This window comes from Neophocaena asiaeorientalis, unplaced genomic scaffold (assembly GCF_003031525.2).
Source record: "Neophocaena asiaeorientalis asiaeorientalis breed wild unplaced genomic scaffold, Neophocaena_asiaeorientalis_V1.1 scaffold737, whole genome shotgun sequence".
Classification (NCBI taxonomy): domain Eukaryota; kingdom Metazoa; phylum Chordata; class Mammalia; order Artiodactyla; family Phocoenidae; genus Neophocaena; species Neophocaena asiaeorientalis.
The window spans coordinates 32,050-41,240 of NW_020175012.1; the positions used below are offsets into that span (position 1 = coordinate 32,050).

A 9,191-nucleotide genomic window follows, 5' to 3' on the forward strand; every position below is an offset into this window, starting at 1 on the left:
TGCGGTACGCGGGCCTCTCACTGTTGTGGCCTCTCCCGTTGCGGAGCACAGGCTCCAGACGCGCAGGCTCAGCGGCCATGGCTCACGGGCCCAGCCGCTTTGCGGCATGTGCGATCTTCCCGGACTGGGGCACGAACCCACGTCCCCTGCATCGGCAGGCGGACTCTCAACCACTGCGCCACCAGGGAAGCCCTACAATCATTTTTATGGTCTGTAGAGTATTCCATTAACAAGCTTTTGCACCTGAACTCATGAATGACAGCAATCTCTCCCATAAAAACACATTAAAGACATTGTCCAAGTCAACATACTTAGGCTAGACAGTCTCATTCTGTATGGCACTTCTACCTTCACTTATCATAAAGTACATATACCTGCAATTCTATCTCAGTTACCTCCTTGAGCATTATGTAATATACCTAAGTGGATGCCTTCTTGGGATGAAAAGTAAGGAAAATAAATTAGTTCTAATAACCTTTCAGAACTCTTCTGTAGAATTATAGTTTACTAATTCACAAATTGACTCTGAGTATGCCAAGTGCAAAACTTGAGCGTAGCTGATAAGTCCATTATCATAACATACCACACCACCATGATTTCACACCCTACTATGAACCACCCTATTTCTCAGTTTCCTTCTCAACTGTATACTAAACTATATCCAAGTGAAATAATGTAGCACATCAACTTTTTTTGGTAGATTATTTTTTTTAATTAAAAAAAATTATTATTATTTTTTAAAATCCAACATTGCCAAATGAAATGTGAATTCAGACTCCTGGTCAGTCCTTGAAGTGGGCTATTAGTAGGGCACTGTTACCCTCTTCACTTGTCACAGCACTATGCTTCTCCTTAAAAGTACCACAGGTATTAAAATATCTAATCTAAATTCTTTATTTCATTATATTAGTGGCACCAAAATATCTAAAACTGTGACTCTATGTTATCAGTGAGTACAGCCCCAGAGCTGTCTGTATTTTCTACTAAAGAACTATACTGCATACAAGGCACATTTGATGTTGGACAAAAGACAAAGTTTTCTCATCCACAACTGCAAATTAGCAAACAGGACTGATTCTCACGCTAGTAGTCTATTCTACGTAGCACTCAAAATTTCTGATCCAAATGCACTAGCCCAAGAATTTTATTATTTTGATGAGAAAGTATTTGAGAGGAAAAAAATTTAAGAAAATACTGCTATTTAGATGTAAGTACCTCTTTGTGTGAAAATATTTCTAAGAACTTCTTTCTTAATTCCTGTAGCTTCTAACTGTCCAGAAATGTTGGCTTACACCAATTGTCTATATCCCTATGAAATTAGGCATTTTAGAATGCAGAAAAGCACTTTCCACCAACTTTCAGCAATCACAACATAAAAACTTTAATATTCACCACACCCCTTACTTCAATAAATTCCAAGGAGAGTCTGCCCTTATCCCCCTTCCCAACCCCTTCCCAAACAAGTCTGCATCCATCCCTACCTTTCTATGTGGCCCAGATTCAATCTGGGAAAATCTCAAGGCTTTTATGTTGCACTTACTCAAAATTCAGGAGTAGAAACATTTACTCTTGAATCGATGCTCCCCAAAAGCCAAGTGTCCCCAAACTGAGATTAACAATCATTTGAAAGACTAGTAATTTTCCACAACCATCTTCTGAAACAGCCAAACTGACACTTATCTCTATTTACAGGACATGAAACTGAGGTGACTTGCTCGGGTTTCCGAGGCCCAACCAGCATGCTAAGTCATACTTTCTGTATCCCTAATCTGTTGAGCCATGCTGTCTTCATTGAAGAAAAAAAAAAAAAAATTCATGTCAACAGTATGTAGCATCATGCACAAATCACAGAAATACAACTTAGTAAAATTTATGAAAATCATTACAGCCAAAATACCTCTTGTAACCATGTCAAAGTAACTGAACCACAAAGCCAAGCAGCAGTACTGATTGGTCTAGTCACCAAAGGGGGAAAAAATATTCTCAACTTCCCTTTCCTGCCAAAAAGCAATAAATATTAGTTTCTTGAATGGATTTGTTTTCATCAGGAGAAAATTGTATACACATGCTATCTTTCAGCTGTGAACACACAAGTTCAAGGTCAATCTGTTCTATAAACTCAGCTGTTTACAGAACAGATTACCCCATCATCTCTACTTGTGAGTAACTACAGAGGCTATCAAGTTAAAGCAAGGCCTCATTAGGAACGGCCTACTAGTTCATCACCCTGCAGCCTTCTAGAGTTTACAGACCATTCTGGCTCACAGCGAAGAAGTGCCAGAATGTAAACGTCAGCCACACAGAGAGGTTGCCAGAGTTTACAGGTTATTAAAAAAATTCACTAGCCCTTTCCATATTTAGTGCTATAGTAGTATTACTGCCCTATGGTGATATTGCCTAGTGGTAATAAGTGCTGGTTCTAGAACCAAACTGCCGGGATGTAAATCATGACTGACTCCACCACTCCATTTGACTACAAGGAGGTTACTTTGGTTTCTAAGTCTCCACTGCCTCACTTATAAAAGGGGTAACGGATAGCCCCTAACCCCTAGCTCATAGGGCTGCTGAATGAATAGAGATAACATGGGTAAAACAGGTCTCATTCAGTGCTTGGCACATGGAGAGCACTCACTAAATACTGGCTTACTATTACTCCTACTGCTACTGCTACCACTGTTACTACTCCCATCACAACCCAGTGAGCATGGCAGCATTAATGTAGGGCTGGGGACTTATTTACAAACTTTGCTAAATAGATTTGATCTAATATTTTTTGGTCCTGGGCCTATGCTAATTAATGCCAATTAATGATTCAGGCAGTAAAATGTCTGACATTTATAATGTCACTCCTCCTTAACTAGAAGATCTTCCCTTCTCCACCTGTCTAAATTTTATGCATCCTTCAAGGCCCTACTCAGAATATACTTCGGAGATGAAGCCTTTTCAGATACCTCCTGCCATAATGATCTGTTTCCTTTGAGCTGAGCTCATGGTAAATATTTATTGCCTAAAATATTCAGTGGGCAATTAATCAATCACATATTGGCACAGACTCTTTTCATTTTTGTCCCATTATTAACTCATGCATAGTGTTGTGATCTTCTTTTGTTTGTTTAATATCTTTAGACTGTATAGCTCTTGAGGGTAAGAACCATATCACAATGCTCCTTTCTATCTATCATGGACTGGAACTTTGCACATAATTGGCACTCAATGAATATGCTAATCAGTCAGTTTTCTAATCACTTCTGATTGTGCGTATCAAATGTATTTTATAAAGTATGAAAAGCAAGTGTATTAATAAACTCAGCTCAGAGTAGTTACGAACAAAAATGCATCATAGCCACCACTGAATTACTAATTATGTCTACTTCTCCATGGGGATTCCAAAAGTTAAAAGAGATCACATGACAGGGCAATGAATCAGTAACAGAGTCAGAAATGCTTGCTTCTGAGCACAAGCTAAATTCTTCTGCAAAAACTACAGCCACAGTAGATTTAATACTGAATATATAACTTTGGTATCTATACTATATGTCTTATATGCAAGAGTTAATAATTTCTGCCATACTTCAGACCAATAGGCACAATGTAGTAACTAAAGAGGAATATATGCGCATTGCTGGTGAGACTGTAAAATGGAGCAGCTGCTGTAGGAAACAGTGTGACAGTGCCTCAAAAGATTAAACATGGATTTACCATATGATCCAGAAATCCCACTTCTAGGTATACACCAAAAGAACTGAAAGCAGGGACTTGAACAGCTATTTGTACGCCAATATTCATAGCAGCATTATTCACAATAGCCACAGGATGGAAACAATCCAAATATCCATCGGCAGATGAACGCATAAGCAAAACGTAGTATGTACATACAGTGGAATATTACTCAGCTTTGAAAAGGCAATTCTGACACATGCTACAACATGGATGAACCTTGAAGACATAACACTAAGTGAAGCATGCCAAACACAAAAGGACAAATCCTATGCGATTCCACTTATATGCGGCATCCAGAGTAGTCACATTCACAGAGACAGAAAGTAGAATGATAGTTGCCAGGGGCTGGGGAGAGTGGGGAACAGGGAGTTATTGATTAATGGGTACAGAGTTTCAGTTTGGGGACAAAAAAGTTCTAGAGATGGACAGTGGTGATGGTGGTACAGCAATGTGACTGTACTTAATGCCACTGATCTGTACATTTAAAATTGGTTAAAATGGTACATGTTATATATATTTTACCACAATAAAAGTACTTCAAAAAATAGGGAATAAATATGTTACACTAAAAAAAAAAAAAAAGATAAATACAGGTCAAGTCCAAAATGTCTGATTCTTACTCCCTCAGCACAGTTATCAAATTAATGCCAACAATTCACTTAAGGATCTTACACAGTAAATGAGGGATAAATTAGCCAAGTCTCAATAAATGCATTTTGTACGAGACATGGTTTATAACGTATACAATCTTACATTTTTCTTGGATCCCTTTGCTGGTGTTCGCATGGAAAAATATCACTAATGGATGAGGGATTAATAGAGTTAACATTTAAACTACAATCTCCAAAGGGACTTGCCTTTATAAAATGTATGCCTTAAGTTACTAATAGTACCGATGAGAAAATATGATCCTCATACAAGTCACAATAATAAGGGTTTAATAATCTAGACCTGTTTCCAACATTTTAAGAATCATGATTCTTTCCTAAAATACTTTTTTTTCCATTTACCTATAACTAAATAATAATACCATGTTATAAATATAATAAAAATATTCTCAAAAATGAACTATCTTCATTGAGATAATGGCACCCGTCAACCAGAACTTAGTATTTGAGAGATTCATTGAATTAAATCACTATTTTAAAATAAAGTGTTATAAATATATGTCTGAGCATAGAGGGAAGGGAGAGTGCTAAAGTTCCTGAAAAACCGCCTCCCCAGACTTCATAATACAGTTGAGCCTCATTATTAGCAAATTCATTGTTTGCAAATTCACCTACTCGAATTAATTTGTAACCCCAAAATCAATACCTGCAACATTTTCACAGTCATTTGCAGATACTTGCAGAGTAAGAAAAAATTTGAGTCCCCTGACAGACGTGTACATTTCCAGCTGAGACAGAACAAGGCGTTGCTCTGCCTTCTTGTTTCAGCTCTCATACTGTAAACAAGTGTCCTTTTCACGGTCTATTCAGTGCCAGGTTTTTCATATTTTTGTGCTTTTTTATTGATTTTACGATTGAAAAAGGCCCCTCAGTGCGAGGCTGTGTCTCTAAGCACAGGAAGGTTGTGATGTGCCTTATGGAGAAAATAGGTGTTAGATGAGATTTATTCTATCTAACTATAGTGCTGTTCACTATGAATCCGAAGTTAATGAATCAACAGTATATTGAATAAGGTGTCTTTAAACAGAAACACATATAAAACAAAGTCAGTGTATATATGTCCATGCCACTCTCTCACTTCGTCCCAGCTTACCCTTCCCCCTCCCCATGTCCTCAAGTCCATTCTCCACGTCTGCGCCTTTATTCTTGTCCTGCCCCTAGGTTCTTCAGAATCATCTGACATATATACACTACCAAATGTAAAATAGCTAGCTAGTGGGAAGCAGCCACATAGCACAGGGAGGAGATCAGCTCAGTGCTTTGTGTCCACCTAGAGGGGTGGGACAGGGAGGGAGGGAGGGAGGGAGACGCAAGAGGGAGGAGATATGGGGATATATGTATACATATAGCTGATTCACTTTGTTATACAGCAGAAACTAACACCCCATTGTAAAGCAATTATACTCCAATAAAGATGTTTTAAAAAAACAAAACAAAAAACAAAGTCAGGTATTGATCACTTGACGAAAATGTTGTGTGCAATGACTGGCAGGACCCTAACCCTACATTTCCCCTGGGACCAATGGTTCCGTATTCACTAATTTGGTGTTCACGGCAACTTTACGTAAGTACCATGAATAACAGAATCAACTGTACTTTGTAAAGAAAACTCTGGAGGAAAAAAAATAGATCAGTGGAATTGAAAAGAGAGCCCAGAAACAGGTCTATGTAAATGTACCTGCAAGCATCATAGACATCAGTAAGAAAAGGTTAAACTACACAAGAACTGTCCCAGGACAAGTGAACATAAATCTGGGAAAAATGAAAGGGAATCCTCATCTCACAACACAGAAAAATTCAATCCAGCTAAAATGTGGAAAGCAAACTTTATTCCTATGAGAAGAAAACAGTTATTTTTTTTTAAATAGGAAAAGAGCTCTAAGATCTTGATTTAGGGAAATATTTCATAAGCAAAATGCAAAAAGGAACCATAAAGGAGAAGTCAAATGAAAAACTTTTGATCATCAAAAGACTTTAAACACAGAAAAAGACAAGCCAAAAACTGGATGATAATTGCAACACATGTAACTAACATGGGGGAACTCCTAAAACCAATAAGAAAAAGGCAAACAACTCAATAGAAAAATGGAAAAGACATGAACAAGTATTTAACAGAAGATAAAATTCAAAAGACCAATAAATATATGTAAAAGATGTTCAAGTTCAATAATTCAGAAACAGAAATTAAAATCTCAACGAACTATCATTTTATATAAATTAGCAAAACTTAAAAATTCTGACAATACCAAGTGCTAGAGAAAATGTGGAAGAATAGGAACCCTTCTATTGCTAGTGAGAGTACAAATACCTTGGAAAACCATTCATCATTGTCTAGTGAAGCTGAAGATGTACATTCCCTGTGACCCAGAAATCCTCCTTCTCAGTGTAAACTCTACGGGAACTTGTAATGTGCACCAGGAGAAAAGTACAAGAATGTCCACAACAATGGTATTGTTTGAAATTACAAAAATCCTGACCAAAAAAAATGCCCTTACGTGCAAGAACAGGCAATTGGATACATTGCATTATATTCATAAAATGAAATGTTCCCACAGCAACAACACATAATACTTGATCATTTGCTATGACTGCTTCCTTATCAACGTGAATGACTTTTAAAAACACGGCTAAATGGATAAAATAATCACAAGAATATATACAGCACAATCCCACTTAAAGAAAATCAAAAAAATAGAAGATTAATCATCGTACTATTTAGCATTACATACATAGGTGATAACTGTAAAGAAAAGTCAGAGAATAAACACGAAATTCAGAACTGTGGTACCCTTGGAGGGTGGGGGGTGTATCATCGGAGAGGGGCACACGGGAGGCAAAAGCAGAATTCTTAATTCCCTCCTCAAACCTGCTTCCTCCTCCGCCAAGTCCCCACCTCCAGAGTTACATTTTTCTCTTCCTCTCACATCCCCGTAATGAACCAACCTCTAGAACACCCTAATTCTGCCCAATTCTTGCCATTTCCTCTACTTTACTCTGGGTTAAGCCTCCATCAACCTCTCGCTAGGACTGTTGCAATAGCTTCCTCCCAGGTCACTCATGACCATATAATTCATTCTCCAAGATCATCCAAGTGATCTTTTCAAAATCTAAGTCAAATCATGTCCTTTAAACTGTCCAAAAGCTTCCCTTCACACTCAGAATAAAATCCAAATCTTTATCATAGCCTTCAGGGCTTCATTTTATTTGTTCTGTGCTTACTTCTCTAAACTTACCTCCTCCCACCCTTTTCTTAGCCCACTAGGTTTCAGCCAGCATGGCTTTCTACTTCTCAAACCTGCCAAGCTGATTCCCCCTCTTAAAGCTTTTACAGGAATGCCCTTTTCCTGGCTCTTGGCTTAGCTGGCTTCATCTCATAATTTGAGCCTCAAATAAATGTAAGCACAAATGTTACCTTCTCAGTGAAGCCGCCTCTAACCAGCCCATTAAAAGTGGCACCACATGGGCTTCCATGGTGGCGCAGTGGTTGAGGGTCCGCCTGCCGATGCAGGGGACACGGGTTCGTGCCCTGGTCCGGGAGGATCCTGCATGCCGCGGAGCGGCTGGGCCCATGGGCCCGCTGAGCCTGCGCGTCCGGAGCCTGTGCTCCGCAACGGGAGAGGCCACAGCAGTGAGAGGCCCGCGTACCGCAAAAAAAAAAAAAAAAAAAAGGCACCACTGCCACCAGCAATCACTTATCACCTCACCCTCTTTCATTCTTGACAGCACTTATCTCGATCTATTAATTTAGTGATAAACTCCACCCAGAACCAAAGTCCCACAAAAGCAGGAATCTGTCAGTACAGTTCAGTGTGGTACAAAGCAGTGTCAGGCGCATGGCAACGAATATCTGTTGGCTGAACAAAAAAGGGAATTTTTACTTTGAATAAATATGAAGTAGTATTTTCTGACAGTGACATGAAAATCACGAAAACCAGTGAGAGGTATTACAGATGGAAAGAAACTTTGAAAATCACTGGAAAAGCATTAATCTAAGAGGAATTTTAGTTGAAGCCTTTTCTCAACATTACTAGTACTAGATCACATTCCTAAGGACCATTAACGAATGATTAGTGAAAGTTTCATATAGCCAGAGTCCTGAGTTATGGAGGTGTGGCATCTGTTTAACTCTCCTAATTCAACCTGAGTTCAGTTATGAATCTGCGCTGAAATTTGAGCAAGTTATTTGCCTCGCTACGCCTGCTCTCTCATTTGTAAAATGAAACCATTAATAGCTATTTCATAGAGTCATTGTGAAGTTTAAATGAAAAAAGAAAAAGTGTTTAAAGCATCTAGCTGCACCTGGCCTAGCAAGTGGTCAATAAATCGTAGTTATTATTATGAAAACTGAGTAGGAAAGTCCAGAAAAGTAGGAGAGCTTATGAGTCAAATAACCCCCAGGCACCTTCTGCTTCTACCGGAGGTAGACTATATCCAATGTACTGGGACCACAGGCCAGGACTAAATCCTTTTCCCTCCAAAAAGACGACCAATGTACACAAGGGTAATACATAAGTATGGACAAAGCACTTTGAAAACACCAAGGGAGTGACTCTCTTCAAGAAGGTCAGCCACACATAAACCTGAGTCTTAAAAGAGGTCACAGGAATTCCTAGATGAAAAATAAGGGGGAAAGGCACAAATAAGTGAAAGTGAGAAATGCAGTGTGGCTGGTGTGGAGTGTGAGGGAGAAGGGCTGGGAGATGAAGATGGGCCTGCAGGACCAGATGGCAAGAGGCTAAGGTCCTCTGTTTCCAAGTCTGCACTTTATCCTTCAGGGAGATGAAGGGGGTGTGTGTGGGGGGG

At 39.0% G+C, this 9,191-nt stretch overlaps 1 protein-coding gene across 5 annotated transcripts in view; it reads right to left on the bottom strand.

Moving 5' to 3' along the window:
* Positions 1-9,191, bottom strand: part of TBCEL (tubulin folding cofactor E like) — a 38,976-nt gene that overhangs the window by 22,887 nt on the left and 6,898 nt on the right. Inside the window, exon 1 of one of the 5 annotated variants that reach the window (XM_024761926.1) lies at positions 1,541-1,854. The exons of 3 other annotated variants lie outside the window; for them this stretch is intronic. The gene's annotated coding sequence lies outside the window, so the exon portion shown is untranslated. Of the gene's footprint in view, positions 1-1,481; positions 1,855-9,191 lie in introns of those variants that run through there. One more of the 5 variants, XM_024761927.1, reaches the window with a different exon arrangement.